The following is a 19,647-nucleotide window of genomic DNA, read 5'->3' as shown; positions in this document are numbered from 1 at the left end:
GTCCATGACCTCCACTTTGCCTCCTTGGTTTCTTGGAAAATACTGGAGACTCTTGGCCTGTGCTACACCATGTGAATGTCTTTTTGCTACAGTATCCAGCTATGGCATTTATGCTCTAATTTCTGAGGTAATCTGGACAGACTGATTCCTGCATACCCACTTTTGTACTTTCTTGCCCAATCCATCATGAGTAATTGCAAGCAAGCCTAGTTTTTGTTACTGGTTTGCCTGTTTTGTCAAACTCTTTCTACCAGGCCACTTGTTGCAGTTTTCCTGTTTGAGCTCAACAGTTGGAGTAGCGTGAAAAGGCACTGCATTTTCTTAGATGGTAAATTATGACCATCTTTGACATGTAGTTTTAAATGTATTTGTTAAATGGAACTTTCAGATACCCTGTCCTGTAAAATGTTCACTCAAAATGAAAGACAGGAAACCCAAGCTTTATTTAGCCCCTCAGATTTTGCAGGTCAGTAGATGGGAAGAGTGTGCACTTGTGCAAATACAGTATAAGCTTCTAGCCTTTTGTGTATCTGGTAGCAGTTGTCATAGCAGTAAAAGTGAATGTGAAGGACTGGGATTTATCTAGCTCCTTAACCGGAATGTAAAATCACCACTTTATGCCACATGCTTCTGTGGGAGTTAGCAGTGCCATTGCCTGCAATATTAATTTAAGAAGTATTCCTTTGTTGTACCTCTCTGCCTGGAAATAGGATGCACCTCTGTATGCAGAGGTGAAATGGGATGTTGACTGTTACATAGTGTTAACACAGACATCAAAACACCAAAGAGAAAGAATACCATGGAACAAATGTCACATGTTTCAAATCACACTTGTGAAAGTGGAATATTCTCATATCAGCTGTTCTCCTCTTCAGTAAACTTGGAAGTTATTGAGATGGCTTCTTGGAACTGTGTAAAAAAAATAAAAAATAATATCAAGTAGCTTGTTATTAAATTTTGAGCCTCACAACAAAAAGAGAGCAAAAAGAATTCACTTTTCAACACAATGAAGCTGTGAGTTGCACTTAGACTGAAGTGAGACCAACTGTAACAACTGGCAAAGCCAAGTAAGCAAATAATTGGGTGCCTATGTATCTGTTAGGGGTTTTCTACCTAGAGAACTGCCCAGAAGAGTCTCTCGCTCAGTTAGTGTGATCTCTTCAGTCTAAAGGGTTTTAACGAGAAATTACACATACTTTTATTTTAATTACATATTGCATTAAATTGTCAAATGGATGTGTTTATTTTTTATTCCCTCATGGCCTATCATTTCCACATGAAGTGGATTCTGTAGCTAAAGAAAAACAAATGCAGGCCTAGCAACAAGTCTTTGTTTTTTGGGATTTGTTTTTGTTTGCTTAGGTTTTGTTTTTTGGTAATGAGGCTTAATAATCCTGTTGAATAAGAGTATCTGATCAATATATCTGTAGAAATATCTATATATGTATATAAATTTCAATATGAGTAAACATCCACACTTCTTAATATAATGTTATTTACTAAAATTTTGGACAAGTTTGGAGGAAGTAGATGAGCGTATTACAAGCTCTATCTTAAGTAAAAAAAATGCATTTCTTTTAACTTTCTCAGTTCTTCAATGCTCACCTTGATCTCAAGCTGCACTGATAGAGCTTTCTTTCCTTTAAAGCTCACAAAGAAATATCTTTCAGCTAAAACAGTGGTAGATATAATGCAGTGTAGTATGTTTAGCTGAAAGGAATGTAGACTAATAGAAGCTGACTGTGTTAATCCCTTCTAGAGAATAGCTAATTGGATAATATTGTTATTGTAGTAAATATCCATCATATGTACAGTGTTCTGTAGTTTGTCTTCTAAATGTGCTAAGAATTTACAATTATATTGGAAATAGATGGAAATGTAAGAAGCTAACTTCCTCTGAAAATCCAGCTTGAAGGAAGTTGTGGTTAGTACTCAAAGTTGGAGAAGAGTTTGGCTTTGAGAGTTTGGGAAATATTTGAAAGAGACTACTCTGGAACAAAAAAGAGTGATCAGTGTAAGCAGAGGGCAGCTGAATGATCTCGTGTGCTTTAAAGAACTTGAGACATTTTTATAGCACTCTGTAGGTGGCTAGGAAGGTTTGTGTAACACATCCCACTAATGTTCATGGGCAAGACTAAATTTTGGCTCAGTCCCTTTTTTATTTCTTTAAAAAATGGAAATGGTGTAATACTTGGCCTGCTGAATTCTTATTCAGAATATGTGTACTCCTGAAGAGTAAGGATATGTTAAAAACGTGTCTGATTATTTTATCAAGTGTTGCATCTGAATATCCTTCTGATTTCTTTGAGTTCTATATCTTAAATTTCAAAGCAGAAAAAAATGTCTGTTTGATAGGTATTGCTACTTTTGTGATCCTGATGGAAATCAATGTACTTAATAGCACATTGAATATACTTATTTATTTAAAGAAATCTTGGATACTTTTGTGGAATACGCTGGGCTTTGTGAGATGGTGATGAGGAACAGTAGAAGTGGAAGGAGCTAAGTGAAATATTAGTTAATTCACTTTCTCAGTGAAATAAATTGATATTTTTTCATGTAATTTTTCCTATATTGTTGTAAAATTTTGTTATATATTTGGTCCTGTAATAGAAGCAACAAACCCCAAAACAGCAAAAGTTGTCAGTCTGTCACTGAAAATTTTTTGAATGTATTAACTTTTTTAAAGGATAGTGAAAGAGAGTCATTTGCAGGGGCATAAAAGGGGGGGAGTAGGAGAGAGTATAGAAAGTTCAGATGCTGACAGCAAGTGACACTAAGTGTGCCCATGATTTTTGTATCTAGAATGCTGCTGCTTTCCTTTTTTCTGCCTTTGAAGTTACAAGCTTTAAAATGACTAAATCTTTCACTAAAATTAAGCCAGTTTGTGAAAGTGTGGTATATTTTTGATGGTTGTGTTGGCTGAGGCTAGAGTGTACAGTACAAGTCCAGGCAATAACTCACCGGTATGAATTAAATATTAATCCTGTGCTGCTGTGTTTGCATTGTAGCCAGAAAAAAGTCCTCCAAAGTCTCCAGGTTAATCACCTAGTTAAAGTTTGTTTTGGCCTCTATCTCATTCCAACCCTTGGTAACCTAATATTTTAATATAGCACATTCCTAGAGAACTTGAAAGGGTCTGAAGTTGCTTCAGTTTTCTGATATGGTGTATTATACCAAAGGTGGACTTTGTGCCACAGAATACAGCTTTAGGTGAAGGGAAAATAATACAATATGTTAGCCAGATTAATTCTTTTTCACTAATAGTCTAGTTTAACTGGTTTTGGAAACACTTCACCTGCTACCTATGCAAGCCTTTCTACATAGACCAATGAAAAGTCAAGTAGGAGGAGTTGGAAGTCATGACTATGAATTTGTGTTGTCCAAAGATGACTGATATACAGTCAACTGAAATCCTGCTCAGGATTGCTCAACAGTAATGCTTTCATGCCCTATTTGTTTTATTAAGGTAAACAATTAAACCAGGCAGTAAGAAATGAGGCCAGCAACAGTATCTGTGGTGTGTAGAACTGCTTTAAACCATGGAAGACTTATCTGAAACAGATACCAGCAAATATGTTTCAAGTAAAGATAGGCATTGTGTACTTTTATCTTTCCTACCCAGAGCTGCTTTCTGTACAGGCAAAGTAAAGCTAGTGATAGTCATGTATTAATTGGCAGTAGCAAGTAGTTAATTGTTCATATAGCACTTAATTTTTCCAAAGCACAAGATCAGTATTATGACTCTGTGCATCACAGTACTGGAGCAAGCACAGAGACAGCTCTGTCTCAGATTTTCTTTGTTTCAGTGATTTATTTTTTTTTTAAGATATGTATTTATTAGTTTTTCTTTACTGCCTTTTAAAATAAGGAAATTAAAAATACATTCCCCAGCAGAGTGTCCCCAGCAGACATGCCCATTGCAGCAGTGCCTGCTTCAAATAGAAGCAAAGTTTCTTGGAACCATACATTTACATTAAATACTAATTTATCACCATTCATTGAAATTAAATATTAATGTGGATCGCCAAACAGTCTGTAACAACATCAAGTAAAGGTAAAAATGTTAAATTATTTTAATGCTTTGGAGAGGAGGATTTGTCTTTATCTTATGAAGCACCTTATTTTTTCTGTCTTTAACTGTTTCGAATTCTTAGTAAAAATACTTGTTCAGGTTTTTTTAGAAAACTAATGTGTCAGTTAATGTTACATGTTGATACATGGTCTTTCTGTTTGGCACTTAATTTCCACTTTAAAATTGATTTAAAAATAATTCAAGTGTTTTGATGTGTTGGTCATGGAGATAATGAAAAGCTGATAAGAGTTAATGAGAGCGTTAATAACTTGGTTAAGTTAGCATTGTTTTACTAGCAGAGTGTTGCTGCAGCTCAGTGGTATATTACTAATCCCTAGCATAAGTACTAATAGGCAAGACTGTAGTGGAAGGGGTATAGCTTACAAATAATTCTTATGTTGGTGCAATTTATTTACTAAAGTTCAGGTTGAAGTTTTTCATTATGTCAGTTTAGGTTTTTTATTTTGGCCTGATTAGCTGCAGTTTTTATACTGGGAACAAGGAATGCAGAAGTGTTTTTTTTAAAACTGCATTATTTTGAAGATATTGCTATTAATGTTTCCTATCTTTACAGTTAAACTAAACCGTTTCAAGAAGTATGTCTCTAGATGCTATTGCAGTACTGAGAGATTTGAGACCACCCAAACTTTACTTGTCTTGCAGAGTCTTAAGACTTCTAGTCCAACTTCTGCAATATTATGCAGAATGCAATTTAAAAAGAGAAGAGAAAGAAAAAAAAAAGTTCCTTTAAATTTGATATTGCAGCAGCAAGTTATGTAAGACCGGTTTGAAACCATCTCTTTCAAACCTTTTAAGGAAGTTATCTTCTGCGTGACTGTGAAACATAAAGATAGAATTTTTCCCTCCTTGCTCCCACCTCTGTTGTGCAGTTTCAAAGTTTTATTACTGTTTGCTTTATTGGTTTTACATGCTGTCTCTTGTAAGTATTAAAAAAAAAACAACACTCCTGGAGACTGCTTTCAAAACAAAGTTTGCATACTTGAGAAATTGACTCAGTAGGAGCTCGGTTGATAGCCTGCCTGTAAGAAGAGGTTTGCTTTGTGATTAAGGGTGTGCCTGTTTGCTGTGTTTGAAATTAATGTCCACTAAATGTTAAAGCCCTGACTTCTCTGTAGCTGACTTACGTGAAAAGCTGCTGTGACTTAAGATTTGCTTCCTGCTCCGATCATCACCACTGTTTAGCCATAAAGAGTTGTGACAGAAAGATCCAGGGGAGGTGGGGTGCGGGTGTTTATTTGAACTCTTGGGTAAAATTAATACCTATCTACTTATTGTTATAATTAAGAACGATTCCAGTGCTTCTTGGGCCGTTGGGAGATCCCCATTCAGAATTCGCAGGCAGCACATGGTGAATACAGGCCTGCCAGTCTGAATGCTGCCAGCTCCCATGTAAAATGGTCCGCTTTTCTGTCTGCTTCACAGGTGGCATTTTGTGTTTTGTAATGCCTGGCCCTGGAGCTCAATAATTTCTTCTTTCTATCTTCAGCAGCTGTTTGCTTGACTTATGTGCTGTTGGGCAAGAAAGCTGAATTTTGTCCTAAAACAGGGTATTTCCACTTAGGTTGTGTGCAATTATGTGATCAGATGACATGTTCTGCAGTCAGCTGGGTAATACAATGATGGGCAAAAGAGGGTGGCAGAGGTGAGTGGGCAGCTCTGAGGGTTGATGCAGTTCAGTTGGACAACATGGAGACTTAAGCAGAAGAGGTCATCCAAGACTTATCAATGGGAGTGTCCCACCCAGCTTGTTATATGAATGCTTGTCTCCCTGGTATCGCAGGAATAGTGACTGATACATGTGCACCAGTGCAGATAATACAGTAATTAAGTGTCCTTGGAACAAATGTACTGTAGACCCTGGTGCAATCTTCTGTGAATTATTTGACACCAGATGCATGGCCATATTTTCTGGTTTACAATGTTTAATTAATTTGCACTTTTTTCTTGTGTAAATGGGCCTTGAGCAGATCTGTGTTAGCTGAGGAATTTCTGGGAGGTTGTCCCACTGATATTTGTAAAATAAAATGAACAAACCTGAGTAAACTTTTGAAACAACTTTACACTTACAGATTAAAATGGAAGTCGTTCAGTAACAAACGATGTTTTAAAAATAGAATAATATGATAAAACAGAACATATTTGTGTCTTAAGTCATAACTTCTGACAGCTGGTCTTCCAGATTATTTAAATTGAATTATTTGGCTATGGAAATGCATGTGGTGTTTAAGTGCCTAATAACTGTGTATGCTTCAACAGAGAGTCACAGAATGAATGATTTGGGTTGGAAGGGATCTTAAAGATTATCCAGTTCCAAACCCCCAGCATGGGCAGGGACACCTCCCACTAAATCAGTTTGCTCCAACCCCATCCAACCTGGCCTTGAACACTTCCAGGGATGGGGCTTCCACAAGTTCCCTGGGCAACCTGTTCCATTGCCTCACCACCCTCACACTTAAGAATTTCTTCCTACTGTCTAACCTAAATGTCCCCTCTTTCAGTTTTAATCCATTCCCCCTTGTCCATAAGACTGTTTGATTGCATTCAGCATCTTTTTGCTGGTAAGAAAACCAAGACGAGAACAGACCCAGCACAGGACTCACCCAAATAGTGCTCAAGAAGGATTTTAAACAAAAAAAAGTTAAACAGGACGATTTCTTCACTTTGCTTCCGACATGTTTTATCCTCTGACATCACTGGGATGAACTCACTCAGGGAGTTGCAAAGGTTCCCAAACAAAGGCTCCTACCAATTTTGGATTACAGATGAAAAGCACTGCTCCCTGTCCATCTGAGTCACTCCCCAGCTGCTGAGGCAAGCCTAACCAGACCTCACCAGCCCAGGAGCTTGGGGAGGGGGCTTCCTGCCTTTGATGTCTTTGGCTAGAATCAGTCTTACACCTAAGAAAACATTCTGCAAAGCACCTCCTTTCCTTTGGCTTTGATGTTCTTTCACACTTTCTTTCCTCCTTCACTTCATCTGTTTTCTTTAATGAGAGTCCAAATAAGGTACTGCTGTGTTAACTCTGAGCATTGCAAAGTACTTAATAAGATGGATCAATTAAACATACAATCCTGGACAAGACAGAAATGCTTCTTGGAGCTGTCTTCTGTTGTTCTAAAATGGAGGCTTTTGTCATGTGCTGTAGACATTATGTGGCATACAGAGAGCCCTCAAAGTGGCCCATCTTGGCTGTATCTTCATGCCCTTCTTTCACAAAGTCTCCCTTTATTTCAGCAACTTATCTAGAACTTGGGGTATGTAACACACCCAGAAAATGTTCACATTCCTTTTCAAATGTATCATATGATAACCACAAAGAAAAAGGTACTTTCTAGGTACATTCCCTTTTTAAAAGGAATTACAGTCATCTGGGGTGAACAGCAGGCAGAAAGGACTGGATGAAACTGGTAACAGTTTGAATCATGCTTTTAGGATGGCTCTTATTTTATTACCATTATTATCCCCCTACTTACGTGTTTAGGAGGTTCTGGAGTATCAAGTTGCTTAGAAAAGTTTCCATCATTAGGCCTGATTTTCTACTTATTGAGGAAGAGACAATGCTGAAATTGCTGGAGCTCCACTTCTGCAAATCCTTCTGGAAGCACAGTTCAAAGTTCACCCACTGAAGCCCACTGACCTCAGCAGTCCCTGCATTAGACCAGAGGTGTGAGGGGAATACACCCTGGCTTCCCCTAAAAGGATTTGGAAACCTCATTTGGAAACTTGTTTCCAGTCCTCATGTGCATTTAAAGCACTCTGCACCTCACCAGCCTGCCCTGTCCTCCCTGGGCAGGGGCTGTTCTCTACCTCTGGGGGAAGCTGTCCCTACAGCCTGTTTCAAATTTCTGCACTTGGAGTGAGACTTTCTACTCTAGTGTATCCAGCTTGGGTTGAGAAGATAGAGGTTGGCCACACAGCCTCCTTTTTGTGGTTCCCCATTGCCTTGGTTTAAGACGCCTTTTTCTCCTTCCCCCCACCACAGATGCAATTTTATTCTACATATATGGAAGTCTGCAGTGCAAGCTTCTTCAAATACCAGATGGGTTTTGGTGGTGCGGGTGGTAGAGCAGACTAGACACTTAAGGGCTTGACTAAAGTTTCCCCAACTAAAGCCTGCCACAAATATGCAGTTGTCTTCCTGTGAGAGCAACCTGAACAAGACTGGATGTGTGGATCAGGTCGCTGTACACCCCAGACAAACAGAGGGCTTGTTCACTGGTCAATCAGAAACATAAGTCACATACCTGGTTGCCCGCTTCTCATTTATGTTTGCTTTCCACTTCTCTGCCAGCCATAGGCAGGTGATGGCCAAATCCAAGCCTCACTGGAGTTAAGAGGAATTATTCCCTGCATTTCACTGGCCTTTGGGTTAAGACACAGTGGGCTTTTTAATTACCTGTTTTATTCTGTTTCCCACCTCAACCTTCAGAATCCAGCACATCCTTGGAAGATGTTGTTTTAATGAAAATAAACAACCCAGGGCTGCTGGTGTGATTTATCTGTCATAAGGTTTTACAGAAAGGCCAGGCTTTAGCATTATCTATCTTCACATCACCCAGATTAAGGCTATGTACTCCCTGCTGCCTGGAATTGCTTCCAAGACAGGCTTGAGGTCAAACTTGCCCCTAACCTCATTTCTTACCTGCTGCTGACCTTTGGATCTGGTTCTGGAGTGGCTCAGCTGCTGTGCCTCTGTGAAAGCCTCAGCAACACCTTTGCCCAGGTCTCCAAATTCTCCTGTGGTTATGAGTAGCTGGAGTTGTCACATCATGTCCTCCTGCAGATATGTTCAATTTAGCTCCTCCTGTGCTTTCTAATTTAGTTTTTAGTATTTGAACTAGAATATTATCAGGTAATTTCTTCAACTAGTATAAATTGTTGTGAGTCAGTAGAATGTTGTAGTTCCATGGAATATTTTCCAGCTTGCTTTTTGATCCTTTATCATCTGCCACTACAGGCATCTAGTGTGCTACTCTCTGGAATCCTTGCTCAGCTGAACATCTCTAGACATCTTTCATCTCTCAAAGTTTCTTTTTGCTCACAAAATGAGGAATGAAAGCCACTTAATGAAACTGTTAATGGAGTGCTTTAAATTATTCTGAAAACCTCTGTTACTAGGGTCAGAGCCATATAATTATTTTAAATTAAAAAATGAAGCTTGGGATGAGAGTTTTTGATACATTTTGTGTGTATGTGGCTGAACAAGATCTTATACAATGCAAGTAGTAATGACAGAATAAACAGCTGATAACTGAATCTGAGTAGTGATTTACCCTAACAAGTTGTCTGTCTCTCATTGTTTCTGTGCTGGACACATTCAAAACACACCTGGACACGTTCCTGTGTGATGTACTCTAGGTGATCCTGCTCTGGCAGGGGGGTTGGACTAGATGATCTTTTGAAGTCCCTTCCAACCCCTGAGATTTTGTAATTGTCTGAATTTACTGTGCTGTAGAAAAATTTTAGAATCCTGAAATTTTTACGGATAATTTTCTATAATCCAATATTTTCCTGAGTATTTACTGAGGCATAAAGAAGTAAAGTGTTTTGGTCAAAGGCAAAAAACTGTTTAAGACCCAAAAGTGACATTTTCTTTACATTTCATAACTTCCTATTTTACGAGTGATCTTCTTAAACTGTTTGCTCAACGAGTTTATTCTAATTGCATCTGGAAAGCAATGAAATCTTCTGTAATGTCTTCTGCTAGAAAAATCAGCTCTATAGAAACAGTCTGCTAAATATAGTGTACTGTATTATACTTGCAAACTGGATAGCCTCCTCCCCAGTACTCAATGTTTGTTAACCATATTAACTTCTCTGAAGTTTTTTTGCTGCTTGTGGATGGAAGAGGTGTATTGACATGTTTATTTTTTGTGGCAAATGGTCTTGTTTTGACCAATGTAGATGCTGTTGGACTGTGTGAGAGAACACATACCAGTAACTGGCCTTTACCTGGATTTCTTGGATACAACTACCTATTTAATCAGAAGACTGAAGGAGGCATCCCTGTGATAATCAGCTGTAGAGGCTGTGGGCCTCAGCTGTATGCTAAGGGGACAGACATGGAAAGCCCCAAGAAAAGTGATGGGTGGTGGAGGCTCTTGTTTTGGATGGGGTAAACACAGTTACTGATGGTCGAGTTCTGGGGGGTTTGCTTTTTTGAGGATATCAAGAACTACTGATTTTATATAATTTGGTAAGAGGTATAGAACAATATAACCTATTCTGGTTCATTCCTCCATTGAATTAGCACTTCTTACTTTCAGGGCTGGATGCAGCGCACAGAAACAAAGCTTTTATTTTGTACACAGTGCTGTTCAATTCTTCAGTGGGTTTACCTTTTTTAAGAAAAAGCTGTCATTGCATACAAAACCAATAAATTGGTATGTCAGACATTCATCCGACATATTGGCCCTTCTTAAGCTTTCTAGCTTAGTTGCTTAACTTTGCAGGTTTTTTGAGTAGAATAGCTTCCTGAAACCTTTTTGGGGGTTGATGGCTTTTAGAGTATTGCTTTTTGCTGAGAAATATGTGAGTTACAAGTGCTTAAGAAGATGAGTAAAATCCATCCTTGCCTCGTTATATGGTAAAACAACTCTCATCATGTGTCTTGGTGTGGCTGGAGGAAGGAAAAAAGCTATAATAGCTCCTTTCATGCAAATTAAATAACGATGTTTCATGTAAATTTAGGGAGAGCATTTTTGGTCATCAGTGGACAGTTGAATTTACTGCTATTTACTGAAGCTTCTCATGGTATGTCACTAATGAAGTCTGTGCATGGTGTTAAATAAACCAGTTAACCATTAATTACTTGTTCAGAAAGAAAGTGTCACCACAGTAAAAATTCACCACACTGGGCCTTTGTTCCTCAAATATGTTGTGATCCTGCACTATCCAGTGGTGCGCAGTTGCATAGCAATGTATTTCTTAGCTGCCTTTTTTCTGTTTTGTTTTTTCCCTTGTAGAATTTAAATAACCTTTCCAAGTGTGTATGAAGTTCAGTACTAAAAAAAAAAAGCAGCCCTGCTTATTCAACACTGGCCACTGACTTTACATTCCCAGCATTATCTGTGTAAATGATGTATGTGAAAAGTGTACATTAATTATAAGACTCTGATCCAGAAAGATATTTAGCATCTGTGTCCCACAGACTGCAGTGGGAGGTAGGCACCTATATACTCAGCCAGATGTGGGCTGATGTATATGAAGAACATGTCACAGCTGACCACCTCTGCAGCAAGCTGTGTTCCCTGTGCTGTAGCCATATTCTTAAGCTTTTAGTCTTAAGATAGTACTTCTAGGCTGATGTGGTGTTTGTGTGGCAGGTGCTTTGAGTTGGAAAGCATCCTTACTCTTTGTCAGCTCATCTTGGAAGTGTGGAAGAATTTCCTTGATGCAGCTTTATGGAGCAGGTGTGTGTGTTACCAAAGGAGGGCTGATGGATGTCTGCTGGCAGTACAGTTTGTGAACGTCATCGCTTTCTAGCCCACACAAATATTCCTGTACAATAGAGATTCTAAGTAATCCTGGAGAATCTTTTGACTCACAAACAAATGCAGTATTTTAATGTTTGGTTTTGAAATACACTGTTCCAAAAAGTGTGTAATCCTCATGAAATCAAAATTGTAGCTGATAGGTTATAACACCAGGCTAATATGATATAATAAATATTATTTGCAGTATTGCTAGGTTCTTTTCTCTGTTTCTGCGTTCATCTCTTCTTGCTTCCTTATTTGTTTGGTTGGATATAAGAGCATGCTATAATTTGACTAGATCATGTTTCCCACATGACTGAGCCATTATTCTAAATGAATCCTCTTGTAGCTAAACTAATGAGTAGCCTGTGGCAGTGTCTTCACGAAGTACATGACTGGCTGGGTACAGCAGGGTAGCTTGAAGATAATTATTTAACAGGTAATTGTTTTCCAAGTACTGTAGGTTCAATATATAAAATGAATTGGGACACAAAGCCTTTTGTATTTCTGTGCTTAAAAGGTCAGCAATATTTTAAGATGCTGTATATTTTTATATTAGTTGTTTCTGTGTAGGGTAAGGAATTTTTTTGTTGTTGTACAAAGGACAAAGTTCAATAAATGCTAGGGGATTTTTATGTGGTTTGGACTTGGGAAGAAAAAAATAACCTAAACACAAAGCCATTAAGATCAGTTTTTCCTGAAATGAAGTGGACTTCTGAGATGGCTGCTATTTGTATACTTTTCAGAGTGGAGCTACATGGTCCAGTACACAGTGATTAGACAACAGATAGAAAATCAGCCACAAGTCGCTTAGTTTACCTTCTGGGGCAACACAGAAGTTTTGTTGATGTATCAAGCATGTAAAAACAGACAGCCTAACCAGTTCTTTTATAAAACAATCTCATATTTTTGCCAGCCTCCCAGTGTCATTATGCAACTTGTGTAATAGATTGTAACTTGAATACATATTAACATTGTGTGTTTACTGACTTAATAATTTTGTAATGCTGCTGATGCAAGATATAGAATCAGCAAATAAGTCAACTCTGTTAAGCAGAAAGAAGGATTCAGAAATCCAGAGGTCCCTTCCAACCCCTAACATTCTGTGGTTGTGTGAAAAATATGTGAGATTCATTGCTTTAGATACTGATGTTCTAGAAAGCACTCTGGCATGTCAAGATTTAGGACCAAGTTTGTAGAAGCATGTTGACACCCATCATCATTTTTGGCTTTTGCTTAGTGGCCAGGGCAGTGCTTGTAAATATGGGTGTAGTTGCATTTATTCAGTAAAAGTTCATTGTCATCAGCAGGGGAATTTGGAGCAGATACAATGCATGAGTGAGTTGGCCATAAATACCAGAAAACAACCAAAAAAAGTACTAATGTTAGGTTTAAGGCTTTGTTTTCTGAGAGCCATGCAAATGACACAGTGAGTTTCAGCTATTTTTTTTTTTTTTCCCCCTTGATTTTTTTTTTTTTTTTTTTTTTAAAATGCTGAGGCAGAAGCAGGCTTTGAAGCATGTTGACACCCATCATCATTTTTGGCTTTTGCTTAGTGGCCAGGGCAGTGCTTGTAAATATGGGTGTAGTTGCATTTATTCAGTAAAAGTTCATTGTCATCAGCAGGGGAATTTGGAGCAGATACAATGCATGAGTGAGTTGGCCATAAATACCAGAAAACAACCAAAAAAAGTACTAATGTTAGGTTTAAGGCTTTGTTTTCTGAGAGCCATGCAAATGACACAGTGAGTTTCAGCTATTTTTTTTTTTTTTCCCCCTTGATTTTTTTTTTTTTTTTTTTCCTTTAAAGATGCTGAGGCAGGAGCAGGCTTGGGACCATCCCTGAAAACCACATACTCTATATGAAACTATTATTTTATTGCTACCTTCTAAAATACATACTGATAAAACAACTTTTTAAAAAGCACTGCTACTTCTGGAGTGTCTCAGATAAAGCACCAAGCAGGCTTCTGCAGAAAGCTCTGCAGCACTGAGCAAGGTTCCCCTGATAGGTTGTAACAGAAATGATCACTGCGGGGCAGACCGAATGTGGTGGGAAAAGGATATATGTATGGAGTTCTGACTCTGGAGATTAATGAGCCAGAGAGGAGAATGTCACTCCTGCTGCTATGCCCCTGGCACAGGGAGTGCTGTGAGGCTCCCTCACACACTTAGTCTTTTAAGGAGGAGCACAGAGGTGAGAATTACTTGATTTTGCAGAAAAAGAGAAAATTATTGTCAAAGTGAAGAAGTAAACTGCTCTTTATGTCCGTCCTTGTCTTTGTAATAAGAGTGGGGTTTTTTTACATGCTGTGGTCTTGGTCTACTGTTAGGATTTTGCAACTTTTGAAGTTGGGACGAAGTTGGTACATTAACAACCATAAACAGCCTCCAAGGGCTATTCTTTATTGCAGTTACATTCTTGCTCATTTTACATTCTTCAGGCTTAAATAAACCTGCCTTTTCAGTATTACTGGAGAATACATGAGGTACATGTTTTCCCTGGCAGTTTGGAAAGCAGGCTTACCATATATATCATACAGGAGAACCATTGTGTTGGGAGCTGAGCAGATCTTAGTCATAGTCTTTGTTGATACCATTCCTGGAAGATGATGCTTTGGATGAAATACATAAATCATGCACCTCTCAGGTGAGTTATTTCTGGAGTGAGGGTTGGAACTGGAGGTGGGTAGTGTCTAGAATTGTACTTGTAGGGGAAGATTGTCCTTCTAGACAGCCAGAACCTTTCTTGGTCTTTGTCAGAATAATGCCTAGACAAGGCTAGTAGTGAAACTTTCTTAAGAATGCTGGATAATTCAGCCAAGAAGTTTTTCAGCTGATTAACTTACAAGAGTAGACCCTTTGGCATTTATTAGGAGAGTCTGCTGGAATACAGTGAGGGCTACGGTCTGAAATATGAGATGCATGTTAGGAGAAAATTGAGGCTAAACACTTTTAGTTAATGAAATATCAAGACTTCTGTTTCTGGCTTGGCAAAGCATTCCAGAGGTTTCTTTCTTCAGTAAGAAAATGAAATTTGTCTACAAACACTGTCAGGGACTGAGCTTATCTCATATGTTTCTGGACCAGAAGAGTGTCCCGAGACACGTGGCCAGAATTTTTCAACAGACTTTATTAATATAGAATGGAAATTCTCTTACAGCATCAGTTTTTTAAAGCTATGGCTTTCAAACCCTTTTAGAGTCCTTTTTCAGGCAAGTTAGCCTTCCAGGTCTTAAAAAGAGTTTGCAGACCAAGATATCAGGCATCCGAAGACACTTTAGGGCCAGGAAGGGTAAGTAAATGGGCATCAAGAAGCACAAGCCAGGTTAGTTTATGGGCAGACATAATGGTTTACTATCAGTCCAGTCACACTAGTAGTAAGTGTCACAGGTATGATGAACCATAAAGACACCATCTCACACCCACCCATGCACCCTTTTTCTTCTTAGATTGCCTGAAAGGTCTGGGTGAAGAATGTGGTACAGCAGGCAGCTCCACAGGGCACTCAAGGATTTGACCTTGTGCATTCACAAATCACAGGTTGCTGTCATGTGGCATTGTTTGACCGCTGTCTGTTCTGCCACACTTCCAAATCCTAAATCCAGACATCTAAAATTGCAACTGTACCCCTGTGCCTGCAGTGGAAATAGCATCTGCCATGCCCTTTGCCCCATTCTTCTCATAAGGGCCACTACTCATTTATTTTTTTTTATGTGCTCAATGTCCTTCCACATTCTTGAGTTAATTTTTGTTCATCGATTTCCTGTTGTGATTGAAAATTATTTTTGAATAATTTGCTTTTGAAGCTCATTTGTTTTTTAAATGCTGCGCTAACTTTATCTGCTTTCTGTGCTTTCTCTGAAGGATGAGGCTTATACATCTGGGATTTTCTTGCTGTAATTATGAGCTGTAATTAAATAACCTACCTTGCAAAATATTTAGAAAACAAACCACTAGTTTTTGGTGATTCAGAGATCATCTGAAAACACTGAAAGATTTAAAAATAATTCTTACAACCTACTTGAATAAAATCAGTTCCTCCTGAGGATAAGAGGAAGACATTCAGCTGTTATTTCCACAGCCTGTGCTTTTTTTAAGTGGTAAGATACTTCCAGCTCCTCTTGCACTTTCTTTATTACTTGATCCCCTTTTGTTCTTGCCTTGGAGCATCTCAGGTCCTTGATTTTCACTTCCCTCTCTTTGTTTTTTTTTTCTGAATACCACAAAAATTTAAGGTGCTTTTTGTTAACTTCTTCCAATTTCTGGAAAGCAAATAGGAATTGGGGGTTACTTTGCAAGTTCTCCTTCTGTGAATAAGCTGTAGGAGTGTTTTTCTGCTGCTTGTAAGGTTCCTGGCTGAGTGCAGTGTTTGTAGATTCTGTTGCTCTTTCATTTATTCATGCTGGCATGTGAAATCTCTCTTCTTGGAGTTGGGTGCTAATGGATCATGGGAAAGAAAAACAAATCCTTGTCTGGTGTGAGGTGCTGCTGTTATCCCAGTTGTGTTATAAAAGACATGAAACCCACAGGCATGCTCTGTATTAAGGGTATGGCTAAAAACAGGTTGAAGTGCTGTCTGAGAACACTTTCTGAGATTGCTTCTCTGCTGACACTTGAGCCACTGCATGTTTCTACTTTCCCAGTGCTACCTGTAAATGGTTTATATTCCAGCCAAAATTTAAACCAGTCAGATAAACCAAATAGGGATGAAACAAAAAATCAGCATTTCATTTAAAGCACAAAAGTCAGTCTATGAAAATAACATGAAAGCAGGGTTTCTTGCCTTCCTTTATCCTTCTACGAACATGTTTCCTGAGGAGCAATAAGAGTTAATTGTGAAACTCTACAATGTAGTTGGAGGTTTCCTCATAAAATGTATAACAGACTCAGCCCAGATGGCAAATGCTGATATGTAAATCTAAAACATGAAAATTTCCATTGGGGGCCAGATGGTGCCTTAATGTGAATTGTTTAACATTTATGTTTATCTTATTAAAAGTGCCTTTATGTGTCCAAACTAAGCTATCAATGTGGTTGGAAGAGTATATCACTAAGGCACCTCCTGCTTACATGAATCATGGGAAAGCAAAGCATGTCCTTCTCTGTTGAGAGCAGTCCATTGTCTAAAAAATATTAAAATGCAGAAAATAAAATCAAATCACTGTTTGTCTGCTTGGGAAAAATATTAAAACCATCTTACTTTCCTGGAAGCTAGACATGTTGGGCACTGGCAGCACACACATTAAATACCTTAATATATTTCCCCTCAAAATAGGCATTGGTATTCAGTGGGAAAGAGCTGAGCTCAAAGCATGGGGGAGGCATGGGGCTGAAATCCATCCCTTCCTGGTGCAGGCCCTTCCTCTTTGCCTAGCTCTTCCTGCATTGTGTCTGGGCTCTTCCCAAACCATGAGTTCCTCTGATGTAATTTGAGAAATTGCACAAGGGGGGAAAGAACAAACAGGCACTTGTGGACTCTGTCACATGAGGGACTGCGGGCACCTTTACAGAAAATGTGTGATGTCAGGGGAGGTGGTTAGCGTGGCTGCTAGGGGCAGCAGCGAGCCCTGGCTCCGAGGAATCTTTCACAGGACTCTCAGTGGATGTGTGCCCGTTCAGATGTGAATCTGTGCTCGCTTCTCCCTCCAAATGAGTCTTAAGACCAGCACATTGTGTTGAGGCATCTGAAAATCAGGGTGTAGATGTTGCACAGGCAAGAAGCAGAATGCCTTTTGATAGCTTCAAACACTACAGACATCAAGTACACAGTTAATTTTTGTGATGCTTTCAAAGTAGAAAGGGAAAAAATGCTTCAGTGGTAAACCTGAAATAGTGCTTGTCTTAGTCTGTGGTGCTTCTGTGCATGTATGTGACAGTGTTCAAAAAGGCATAGAAATAATTTGAGGAGGAAGGCTGGGCAGGGGCTGAGGGAACAAAATTGCAAAATATTTGCTTTTGACTGCAATTTTTTATTTTTTATTTTTCCAATTCTTTGCTATCGACTCTTAGTGGTTATTGTTGACTCCATTAACTTTGATATGAGGCTTTGAACTAATGCCAGAATTATTTATTTTTTTTTTCTTGAAAAGGGCAGTATTAATAAAAGCATTGGCTGAAATTATAGATATGTGTTAAATGGCAGGTTAATATTTAAATCAGTGTGCTATTTCATTATAATTACATATTAGCCTATTCAACAGAAAAACACCTCCATGCAACCCATTCATGTGAAGAGTTAACTTACACTGTTATTTGAAGTTAAGGCCAATATTGCTGTATTTATATAGAACTTTTCAAATTGAAAAAAAGAGGACTCTTTCAATTATATGGTGATAATTAAAATAACCAAGCCAACACCATTTTGATTTTAAGTGCCACAAACACAAGTAAATAAAAAAGATGCTCCTGACAAGTATCTGTCTCCAGGGTACAGCACAACACTGTTTAGCAAAGCTCAGCCCTTTGCCAGGCATTAAGATACTGAGCTAAACATTGTCCCTTGAAAAATGGTGATAAGAGCCAATCAATGCTGTCATATTTCTCAAACAGCCCAAGATCCTGAAAACCATGCAAGCATGTTCATTCAAAAAGCAGTCCTGCTTGCTGCACTGATTGCTGCACATTCACAGCAGTGGGGTTTTTTTTGTCTGGCTGGTGTCTGTGGAGATGTCTCATCCAATAAATGAGGTAGCACCCAAAGCTACTTATTTTGGTAAAGAATATAGCCAGCAGTGTGGCTGAAAGATTTAATAGCTGTGCCCTAGGGTTTTGCACTAAGGCAACATGTTTTTGCATAAGGAAATAATATTAACGCCTTCTGTACTTGTTTTCTTTGTCCAGTTTTGTTTCTCCTGATTTAAACTGACACTGGGCACCAGTTTTGCTATTTTTGTGCTCCCATCTCTTGCAACTCCAGGGGAAAACCGGCTCTGTTAATTCACAGCCTTGTGCATTATACACACACACGCAAGTATTTTGAGTCACATTTTAATGGTGCCTTGAAAATGAATAATTTGGAATTGAGCCCTATAATCCAGATCCTGCAGCTTTATCCAGAACATATTGCAAATGCTCTGAGACTAGGAAACAGTTTTGAATCTGCTGCAGGAGACAGTGAGCAGGTGGTTAACTACTGTCCCTTAATGAAGCTATACCATATTGCAGTATCTCAAATTACTGCAGAACTTAATTAGTTCATTTTACCCTGCCAATCTGGAAAGACCAAACGTTGTCTTGGGCAGCCACTGTAATTATTTCATCTTCCTCATTGCTGGCCATTAAAGCTGAATTTGATCTCTCCTAGCAAGGTATATTAAATGTGTCTTAAAAGTTGGAAATGCCTGCATTGTTTTACACAGATATTTTATGTAACTGTCTGATTTTAGAGACAAGTAATTTTTTTAGTAACTGGTAAAGTAGTTCATGCCATGTGTAAATATAATTACCAATGATATAGAATTCTTAACAAAGAAATAAGAATTCTGAATTGTTGGGTTTTTTTCAAATGTGGGCTTGCCCTAATGCTTTTTGTCGTAACTGTTGTACAGAAGTGATTGTTTTGAACAGAAACATGACTTGCTATTCAGGTTACTTTGCTTTTCTACTTGAAAATAGTTTTTAGAGATAAGGAAGTGTTATAATTTGATACGGTGGCAAAATAAATGTATCTTGGGTGTAGAACTGCTAACTGAATCAGTAAAGTTCTGTTAAAATTAAATGTAGTGTTAAATGTAGTGTTAAAATTAAATGTAGTGTGCCTGATGGGAATGCCCAACACTGAACACTGTTTCTGTGTGCTGCCACCAAAGTTTCAAGTAAGTCCAAGTTCTAAGAATAATGAAACATGCCATAAAATCAGGACTCCCAAGAACCAGGTAGAAATTGTTGGAATTTTCATCTGACAAATGTGACTACCAAGTGGTAAAATTCTGTATCAGATAACAACCAGACTGATTATTTTTCTAGTGTTATATTTTCTTCACAAAAGAAAACAGTCCAAACATCCCTTAAAAATATTGAATATTTGAATAGCAAAAAATTAAAACAATCCACAGACTCCTTCCCCTGAAAAAA

The sequence above is a fragment of the Chaetura pelagica genome, unplaced genomic scaffold, assembly GCF_000747805.2.
Source record: "Chaetura pelagica isolate M959 unplaced genomic scaffold, ChaPel_1.0 scaffold3, whole genome shotgun sequence".
Taxonomy (NCBI): Eukaryota; Metazoa; Chordata; class Aves; order Apodiformes; family Apodidae; genus Chaetura; species Chaetura pelagica.
The sequence above is the reverse complement of the archived record's forward strand: the minus strand, read 5'-3'. Positions refer to the sequence as shown.